At 34.0% G+C, this 10,334-nt stretch overlaps 1 long non-coding RNA gene across 1 annotated transcript; it reads right to left on the reverse strand.

Annotated features, from left to right (window-relative positions):
* Positions 1-8,658: 8,658 nt before the first annotated feature.
* LOC138124703 (uncharacterized) lies at positions 8,659-9,905 on the reverse strand. Its single transcript, XR_011157247.1, has 2 exons — positions 9,305-9,905; positions 8,659-9,251 (listed from the first exon to the last, which is right to left on the reverse strand). It is a non-coding gene; the product is annotated as an uncharacterized lncRNA (long non-coding RNA).
* Positions 9,906-10,334: the final 429 nt, after the last annotated feature.

Raw genomic sequence — 10,334 nt, forward strand, 5'->3', positions numbered from 1 at the left:
TGGCTTAAAAAATCAAATATTCATCCTGAGACTGAGGGTTTTATATTTGCAATACAAGATCGTGTTATAAATACAAGAAATTATAAAAAACACATATGCGGTTTACAATCGATCATCGATAAATGTAGGATTTGCGGAACTGAAGGGGAAACCATTGAACACACCATTTCTTCTTGCACCGTTTTGGCTCAAAGCGAATATAAAAAACGTCATGATATATTCGCAAAAATTATACACATGAATTTAGCAGTTAAATTCAATTTATTAAAGGATACACAACCACATTACATTTATAAACCAGAAAGTTGTTTAGAAAATGACAATTACAAATTATATTTTGATCGCACAGTTTTAACTGACATTCACATTCAGCATAACAGACCAGACATTATTATTCTAAATAACAACAAAAGCAAGCATATCTTTTAGATATACCTAGATGTTCCAAATTCACACAATATAACACAGACATATAATACAAAAATTAATAAATATTTAGAACTATCCGTTGCTATGAGAAATCTTTGGTGTTTCGATTTTACCATTTATAATTTCAGCAACAGGAATAGTACCGCCATCTCTTTTTAAAAATTTAAAAATTTTGGACTTAGAGAACACATTGGTGGTTGAAATTCAAAAAGGTATATTATTATACTCATGTCACATCGTGAGGAAATTCCTTAACATTGACACAGAACATAAAACACAAAAAAGTCAAAATGTGGAGGCGAGATGCCGGTAATTATGTTGATAAGCACTGCACTATTACTTGATAGTATTATCCGTAATAGTGTATGTACTCCGGCAAAATTGCCGTGCCGCCGAGTGGAGGTGGGATACGAAAAAAATTCATTCATTTTTGTAATGACGAACTAGCTGGAACTTTTTTTTGTTAGATTTTTTTACAAAACGGAATAGAGCATCAGTAAGGAAGCAGACGAAGCAGCACATTTTAAAGGCTTTCAACAAAATAAAAGAAATTACTCATGGAGATAATGGAAACATAATGAAAAAGTAGGTACTAAATTGTAGAAGCAGTGGCGAGGTTGTTTATACATCAAAATATCATCAAAACGGCAAAATCGCAAAAATCGTTGATTAATGAAAAATAGTGTATTAATGGACCTCATTAATTTAGACAAAATAATTCATTAATATTGAAATTAACAAGCGGTCAATGGAAAAATAAATTTCACTATACATACTTTGATTGAGACCAGTTTTGACAGAACAAATAACGTGACCCATCCCATAACGTAACTTTTTAAAAGCCCAAATTCGCGGTAAAAAGGTGTGTTCACAAGACAAAAGTTACTAAATTTAGTAACTCTAGTTCGTCAATACAAAAATGAATTGATTATACAAGGTGTAACAGAAATAAGTGCATTAATTTTAATTGGTAATAGAACTCATCAAAAGGAACAACTTTTCTCGCTGCCATTTTGGCGAAAAACGTTGCGTAATGGCTTAAAAAGGTAGGAAAGATTTTCCTAAAACCGTTCATATCCAAAACTAAGCTACCTAAAAACGTGAAACAACCAGATTCTTACGAAGTGGATTTTTTGCTATACGGGTAGATTTCTTTGAATTTAGATTTCGGCGTTAAAACACGATTTCTGCATGAAAATGGACGTTTTTTCCATATTAGTGCTGACCTCAATTAGCCATTGCAGTTTTTAGTGGCGTAGGGCTATTTTAGTGACCATTTAATTCTTACACTAAAAATCCCATAAGCAGCGGTGTTTTTGTCATTATGACAACGAAAAAAGTTTGCCCTAACTTTTCCAGCGACAAAACGGAACCTAACTTTTGAAAGCGTCTGATTCTAGTAGGTCTGCATCATAGTGATTTATGTATTCATTAAATTGTCTTACCGAATTACACTCAAGCTTTTTTTGTGTGTCGAAGTAAAGTTGCCATTTATAATTCGAGTTTTGTTGTCTGGCAATTAAACTTAAAAAACTGCCAGAAAAAATTACCCCAATCCACATATTGGAGTGCAAACTCTATAATCCATTCTTTATCTTGGTGAGTGGTCTTAGGAAAATTTTCAGCCGTCAAGTTGAATTTAGGGATTTTTGAAAGTTCCCATGGAAAAGTGCGTTGGTAGTTGTTGAAAAATATTCAAATATTACAATAATGTACTTACAGAGACGCCGCAAAGTCTTTCTATTTATGATTTTCCAGGTTGAATTGCTCATGATTCACACGCATCGGGACATAACCTCAAACGTGTCATCTTCACATCGCATCGTTTACTAAAATTTTCATAACTTACTTGGGAATTTCAAAATGTTCTAGACCGACCACACACTCTCCGGTGAAATTAGGTCCGGTTTATGGTTTAATAATCCGGTTAATTTTTCAAACCCAAACGTCTTTGCAATATTGCCCGGCACCCGGCACGGGACGGGAATAATGTTGAATGTTCGGTCGGATTGACCGACGACGGACGCGCCGATAATTTTCAGACCGGGAACGGTTAAATTTAAGAATCGATGTGTACGGCTTATATATTTTCATTTCGCGACATAAGATCGCGAGATTTGGACATAAATGCTTAACGAAGACTCTGAATCTGAATGACACCGATGACAGTTAATATTTGATTTACACCACACACACATTTGGTGGAAAAAGTAAAACTTACAAAGCTACCCATGGCTTGCTTGATCGCATCGACCACTCACCAAGATAAAGAATGGAGTATAGTCGTGCTCTTCGATGTGCTGCAGTTAGTCTAGGGCCTGTAGCTGGTGATCTCGAAGACAGACCTTCTTCTCTAAGTCTCCTCCGCACTGTTTGCTCTGAAATTGTGACTCCACGAGCAGCAGCTAGTCGTCCAGCAAGAATATTTGCTGGCAGTCCCCTATCTCGCAGCACAGAGAGATGGAGAAAACGGTCATCCCGGGCATTTGTTGACCGTCTACGGCCAGATCCGGGCCTTCTGGTAAATTTATATGTCTTACGGAAGCGGGAGAGAGTGTCTTGCACAGTAGGTACTTCGGGCTATGTTAAGATGTTGTGCAATATACCGCACACTTCGGCCATCGTTGTTTAAAGCAACAATTTGAGCAGAAATTTCAAGCAGCATCTTATGCAAATGAGTATACAATCTGACATGTAAAATTCAGCTGTCATAAAACATTAACTTAAGTAAAAACCAACTTGATAAGCAAACAATCTTAAATAGGGCTAAAGTGAAAAATTGAATAAAATCAAGAAGTTCCTAAAAAAAAAACAATGTAGGCATCACGTTTTTTGCCCAAGACATTATAATAGACCTAGTTAATTAATAACATGACTTGAAATTATGAAAATAAAAAAATTAAGTCGTTTAAATTTCCAAAATTTAGGTGTCCGGAATTTTTTGAGCGGCAGTGTAGATATTTTTTCATACTATGTTGGTAACTATAAATTATGACATTTATTTGATTCAAAATAAAATTCAATTGCTTTGAATTTTGTTCATATTGTTTTATTAGCAGCACGTATCACTTATTTATTGATTCTTATTATTTTTTCTTAAACATGCCCAGAAAAATAAGACACTTAATAAACATTTAACCTCAAAATTACAAGTCTCACCAAATTTTACACTAGACAGCGTTGCCGATAGTAATTATCAGAGCCGGATTTAGCACGGGGCAACCGGGGCGAGAGCCCCGGGGCCTCCACAAATTAAGGGCCTCCACAAATCTCCGGACACAAAGAAGAAAAAGTTAACTTCGTTAAATGGTATTACTCCGGATTGTCTTTTAGAGACATGCAAGCAACATTTCCTGTATTCTATCCGGAGCGACCAATTCCAAGTTTAACATGTCAAATATCATTCATTGTCATCTTTGGTTGTCACATCGGTTACACTTCCCAGCTATTGCTATTTTGACAAATTCTTTAATTGTTTTTTCCATTATTGTGTACTTCCTGAAGATGTTAAAAAACAAAACAAACAAGAATTGGGAACCATTTTTAAAACTCTACAACTTTTGTATTTAAGGGTTTGTTCTAAAGTAATTAGGGGAGCCAATATCCGAGGATTTTTACTTTTACACGTAAAGTGCCTATGTAGAGTTGCGGAAGTAAAATTTCGGGCAGTATTGTCAATGTCATGATATAAACTCTAAAACAACCTTGACTTTAATAACCTCATTTTGTACTCTTGTCATGTTTTTGTCTTTTTGGCATTCAAAAATTGTCATTTGTAGCATAATAACGGGTAGGCAACATATCAAAGCAATGATTTAATTACACTCAGTGAAATTAACTGAAAACTTAAAATTCAAAACTGACTGGGTGACTGACACAGAAAAGTTTAATTTTCGAATGTCAGTCATGATGACAGTAGAAGGTGCTTTATAGAGATTTTGTTGAAGTGACAGAAAAATACTGCCCGAAATTTTAATTCCGCAACTACCAAAATCCATTCTACACCCGGTATAAGTTTGTCTCAATTCTAAATTTCCACCAACTGTTGAATTATGTTGGCAAAATAAAGATATTTCTAAATTGGGGATTCTTATAACCAAAGTTGGCAATATAATTATTGTATAAACATGATTCGAAAACATTAAAATTGGTTCATTAGTTTATTTTGCTTTTAGCATTCGATTTTCTACCTACTTACTTGCTGCATTTTAAAAAAGGTTTTCGTTCTTTTCCTTTATTCCAAAATTTTGAGTTGCAAAAACGGAAATTGACAGATAACCTAACAAATCTGACGCATTTTTCACCAGACAGTGTTGCCGGTTGTATTTCCAACGTAGAATGCAGTGTTGGTGGAAATTTAGAATTAAGACAGACTTTATGTACACCCAAAAAAAAAATTGACACTGACAGTGTGGAAGTTGAATAAACGGATAGTAACGGGTGTTTTTTTAAATTTGGCGTCGAAGTAGGCGTTGAACTGTCGATTGTGAACGCACTATACAGGTTACGGATCACGGATCAGCTGTTTAAATCTTACGCTTTTACACGAGTGGTGCGCTCTCAATCGACTCTCCAACGGTTACTTCGACGCCAAATTTAAAAAAAAAACACCCGCTATAGTTGGTATAGTTGTAGCTAACGCACGTAAAATTTGAAATATATCCTTCAAGCAGTAACATTTTTGCCCTGAAATTATGTACTAATTAATGTATTCTAGTGCATTTTGTAGTTTTGGGTTAATTTAATACAATTTAAAATCTCCCAATCTCTCGCTGGACGAAGTTTAACTCCATAATTATTTGAAAATCCATGACCACCTTTGACCAAGACAATTTTTGGTATCCCGGTAGGTGGACCATCGTATAATCTGACAAAGAATATTTCTTATTGTTGGATTATCGCTTATCAGTTTCTATATCTATTTCATCAAGCAATGAAAATATTGATATATTTTTTACTAATTATTATTTGTCGGACTTTTGTCACTTTTACTTCTCATTAATTCCTTCTGAAAGAGGCATGGATCTGATTTATCAAATGCCATTTTTATGTTGTGTCTATTTTATCAGATAATAGAGATATTAAAATATTACTCTTCAATTAAATATCGGTGTATCCATCAATTTTGCTATTTCCATTTTGCTAATTTTCTGCTTTCACGTTAAAAACTTTGATTTTCTGTACTTGATTTTAACATAAAAACTTACATAACTTACATAATATGATAATTGATAACATACAGTTCTCATATTTTTTCCAACACATCAAACTGCCGTGACATCTTGTCTACAATTCTTTCTACGCGGTATATTCCCACAAACAGAATTTTTGCGCAATTTAGTTAACTGGAAGTAAATTGTGTAAATTTGAACCTTGGGAGTAATCAGTGTTGTGTGTCTTTCTGAGATGGAACCGTCCGAAATCCGAATACTTCTCGGTGTTGGTTGTTCTTAGTTGGACAGTTTGAATGCGATATTTCGGATTTAAGAGGAATTCAGTTTAAACGATTCGGCTGTAATCCAGTCAGCGGAAAGACGTCGGTCGTCCTCACATAACACTGAGGAAATTGTGCCGTTTCTAAACACGTAACGGCTGCCTTAAGTGAAATTGTACAATAAAACCGTGAAAATTGGCAGAGAAGAGACGGCGAACGGTGCGTGCTAAGCACTGAAGAATTGTAAGTTGATAATTAATCAGAGCAAAATGAAAACAATCACTCCTACTTGTGATACCTACTCGTATTGCGGTGGATGTTTGGAATAAATACGGAATTGCGGCGGCGCACACACTTAATATGATTTTCTTGGCAACAGGACCAATTATTATTATTCGAGAATTTGAGGATTTGGTGATTAATTAGTGCGGAATGCATGGAGACTCCCGAAACAAGTTTAAAGACATAAAAAAACATTTCCTCTTTCTGCATCAATTGCTGTTTTGAATGGTGGGGTGGAAACAGACTGAAAGAGCCTTGTATCTTGTATCTAGTATTTGTTTTACGTTTTATTTGTATACGGTAACAAAATCTGAATTACATTTTTCTATTTGCCTGATACAATGATACTATTGTTTTACCATTAAAACAGTGTCACAATAGTATATTATGATACGAGTAAGTATAAGAAGCATTTTGTAGCACGGACGGGTTTAGGGCACGACGAGCTTGTGAGGAGTGCCATGAAGGAATAAGTGCTACAAATGCCTTATAAAGGAGATATCATACACTTTTTTTACCTTGCACCTTTTAAGATATTTTAAGTGAAAATTAACAATTTTCAAATTTGAGAAATTTTGTCGTGGTTGACAACAAATGTCATATTGGAAGATTCAAATTTCAATTCAAATTAAAAATGAGCGAAGACAATTTTGTCCGTTCCCCGCCAGGAATACGAGGTTAGGATTAGTCTAACTGCGTAAGACACGATTAATGTTTTCAACAATTGTATATCCACGGAAACAATTTATTTAAATTAAAATTCGTTTTGTTTCGGCGTTTATTTTGACATTTCATTTTCGTCATGCCAAGTTCAGGAATGTCAACCTTGAAAAAGTAAATTGCACCAATTTGTTTCAAAATCCGAATTTCTATTACAGCACCCAAAATGGATTTTCCGGGTTTTGTAATAGCTCTCACACAGACGCAAAGCAGAAAAAAATCAAGTTTGTGTAACCAAAAATTGTAATTTTTTGCGTACGGTTGGCAGTAGTAAATTTGGCTGTTAGTTGTCAATCCCAGTTAACTCTCATTGTCTCATTCCATTGATTTTTTGTTTGGCCAATAAAACAGTACCTACGTTTATAATACCAACCTCAGCAGCAATTGCCCCTATCGAAATCCCGTCTCTTAAAAACGTTGCGCTATAGTCTGTTTTTGAATTTCAGTTAAATCCATTTTTTCGCATTGACTTTGACACTGACAATAACGTTTGACGTGTAGACTTTGATTTACAATACAACACTAAAATTTTAGCTGCATAATTTTTTTTTTGGCCAGTGATGGTACTATTGGGAGCAAAAAAAGTGGGACATCAACACCACTGTCTTGACTTTTAATGTGAAATGATCCTTATCTGTTTCTAACCCTACTTTGAATTGATTGACGTTGATTAAGTATTGTATGTTGTTGGGAATGAGTGTAAGTAAGCACGTAGTGAATATTTATTTAATGCAAAGTCCCAATCAAAATCTAGCTTTATCAAAAGAAGAGGACATTTGGAAAAGGAAAATTGGAGTACAAAATAAATTTTCAAATTGTCAATTACCATTTCCGTCACATAATTTAACCATAATTGAAACCAAAATTACTTAACACTTATCAATTATTTGTTCTGTAGTTACTATCAACAATGTTACCAGATGTTATAGCCACCCCTTATCCACATTCATCGTAAATAGACTAAAATATGTATGTGTGAAATTTTATAAGAAAAAAATTTTTTCGTAGGTGTTTGGATTTCAATTGTGAGCATTATATTTCGATATATGTACTATTGCGGGCAAAAAAAGTGGGACATCAACGTCATTGTCTTGACTTTTAATGTGAAATAACCCTTACCTGATTCTAACCCTACTTTGAATCGATTGACGTTGTCATTATGTATTGTACCGTTGTAGGGAGCGATTGTAAGTAAGCACGTAGTGAATATTTATTTAATGCAAAGTTCCAATCAAAATCTACCTTTATAAAAAGAAGAGGGCATTTGGAAAAGGAAAATAGGAGGATAAAATAAATTTTTAAACTGTCAGCTGGAATAGTGTCAAAAAAAATGACAATAAAGCTTGAACTACATCGAATTTTTCAAAACTGACAGAAATTTGATGTCCCACTTTTTTTGCCCGCAATAGTACGAGTATGTACATATCTGATGGTGGCAGTGTGGCCCACTCATGCCATAAAGAGCCCAATTTACACACGAACACACGAACGAGTTGAATACAACGTTTTTTTGTTCGACGAGCACCTTAAAGGCTCCAAATCGCTTAAAATCTTTAAAATTAGCTTGACGTTTCGTTTTGACAAGTTGTGACATTTATCAAAATTCGTTCACACAGGAGAAAATTCTCAAATTCTGACAGTGTCGAACATAGACAAAATAAGAACATATAGAACGCAAACTCTCTATACATTTTTTGGGCACAAAGTGTTTACCGCCATCTGGATACGTTTACCTTTCCTTTGATTTTTTATCATTGAAAATTTTCACAACAAATTAAAACGCCAACAATAGGTACTTTCGATATTTTATTTTCAACCGTCTTTGATACAGTTCTGCTTTATTTTTATAAATATTATTCCTAAATGCTATCGTTCTCGTATCCTACCATTTAAAATTAAATTTTACCCCTTAATGTAAATGTAGTTAAATGAATTATTTTACCAATAATTTCATCTCCAATTTTATTTTTAAGTGAACGAAACATTATGTTTGAATTACCGTTGAAATTTTGCTTTTAATATTATCGGTCGAAGTTATGTTACTCAATATAATTTTGAAAATATTATGAATCTTATTAACATTTTTTACAAACTCTAAAAAACTCACACTTGCCACTTTCTGCTAAATTTTAGTATAAATCCAAAAATCCTTCCAATGTGCTGTTTTTTAATACAAATTTTTTCCCAAAGTAGGTACATATTGCGTAAGTGTAGGACTGCTTCCTGCCAAAATTTTGTGTGCCCCGGATTTTTTTAAACTCCACAAGCAAGAGGTTTCTCGCAACGTGGACGACATGTCCCTCCCTCCAGATTATTATCAAAGAGTTTGTCAAAAAAGTTATTGTTTTTGCAGTTCCCAAGTCTTCATCATTTAGGTTTGTTCTACCTGTTAGTTAAAATATATATTAGATTATTAACAACAATGTTATTAGAAATTACCACAGTTAACTAATAGCATGATAGTTGAATTAATCATGATTATGACGACTCAAAACTTGAGTTGCATAGGACATCTTTTGGATCTTATCTGCATGTCCGTAATTTTGTGGAGGGATCTTAATTCGCCCCACGCTGAATCATAAAGATAAACCTTCACTATATGGTCCAATTTCACACTTAAAATTTCTTCGTTTACTTCCCAAACCAAATCTTTTGTTATCCGATAATTTCTAATTCCTTTAATAAGATGAGGTGTATCAAATAATGGTGTAATCTCTTGGTCTTGAAGTATTATTTTTCTTTCAATTTGTTGATTGTTTTCTATATAAATTTTGCTTGATTCTCTCAACAACAAATTTAGCAATCTTAGCAGCGGTACTACATTATTTGTGAACGTGACACAGCCTCATTTTGAATTACAAGATAGTGACATAAAGATTGACACTGCTTTGACTGATTTTTAGATTATTGAGATTACTTTGATTTTAAAGTTTTGACTTTTTAAAACATTTGCGCCCTCTTGCGGTGTGGTGAGGGTGCGCTAAACGATTTTCCAAAAATTTATTAGGGACTTTTCATTCTATAGTATTTTATTTTCTCTATGGTGTTGAACAAAAAATATGTTTTTCCCTAACTAAAAATTCAAGAAGTTTTGAAGATTTTACGATAAAGTTGTTCAAGTGGTCTAAGATTTATAACCCTAATCTACCTTTACTTTTCGTGTTTAACTGTACAAGACTATTGAAATTGTATCCCACACGTTGAAACTACTCGACACTGCTCATCCATCCCTTCTCAGGACTTTGCATCCGTCGAAGATTCATACGGACTAATTTGCACAAGAAGTGCAATTTTTCCTCGTAAATAATATAAATGGAGAGTTCGCGTGTCACATTTATGGCACTAGTTTTGATGTAAATAACATAGTTTGCAGATTAATAAATGAATCGCAATTGATTTATGCCCGAGACGGCAGCAGAAAAGTGGCCAAGAAATTTTTATTTTTCACCCTATTACCCTGCACCGGTCT

The sequence above is a fragment of the Tenebrio molitor genome, chromosome 2 (assembly GCF_963966145.1).
Source record: "Tenebrio molitor chromosome 2, icTenMoli1.1, whole genome shotgun sequence".
Classification (NCBI taxonomy): Eukaryota; Metazoa; Arthropoda; class Insecta; order Coleoptera; family Tenebrionidae; genus Tenebrio; species Tenebrio molitor.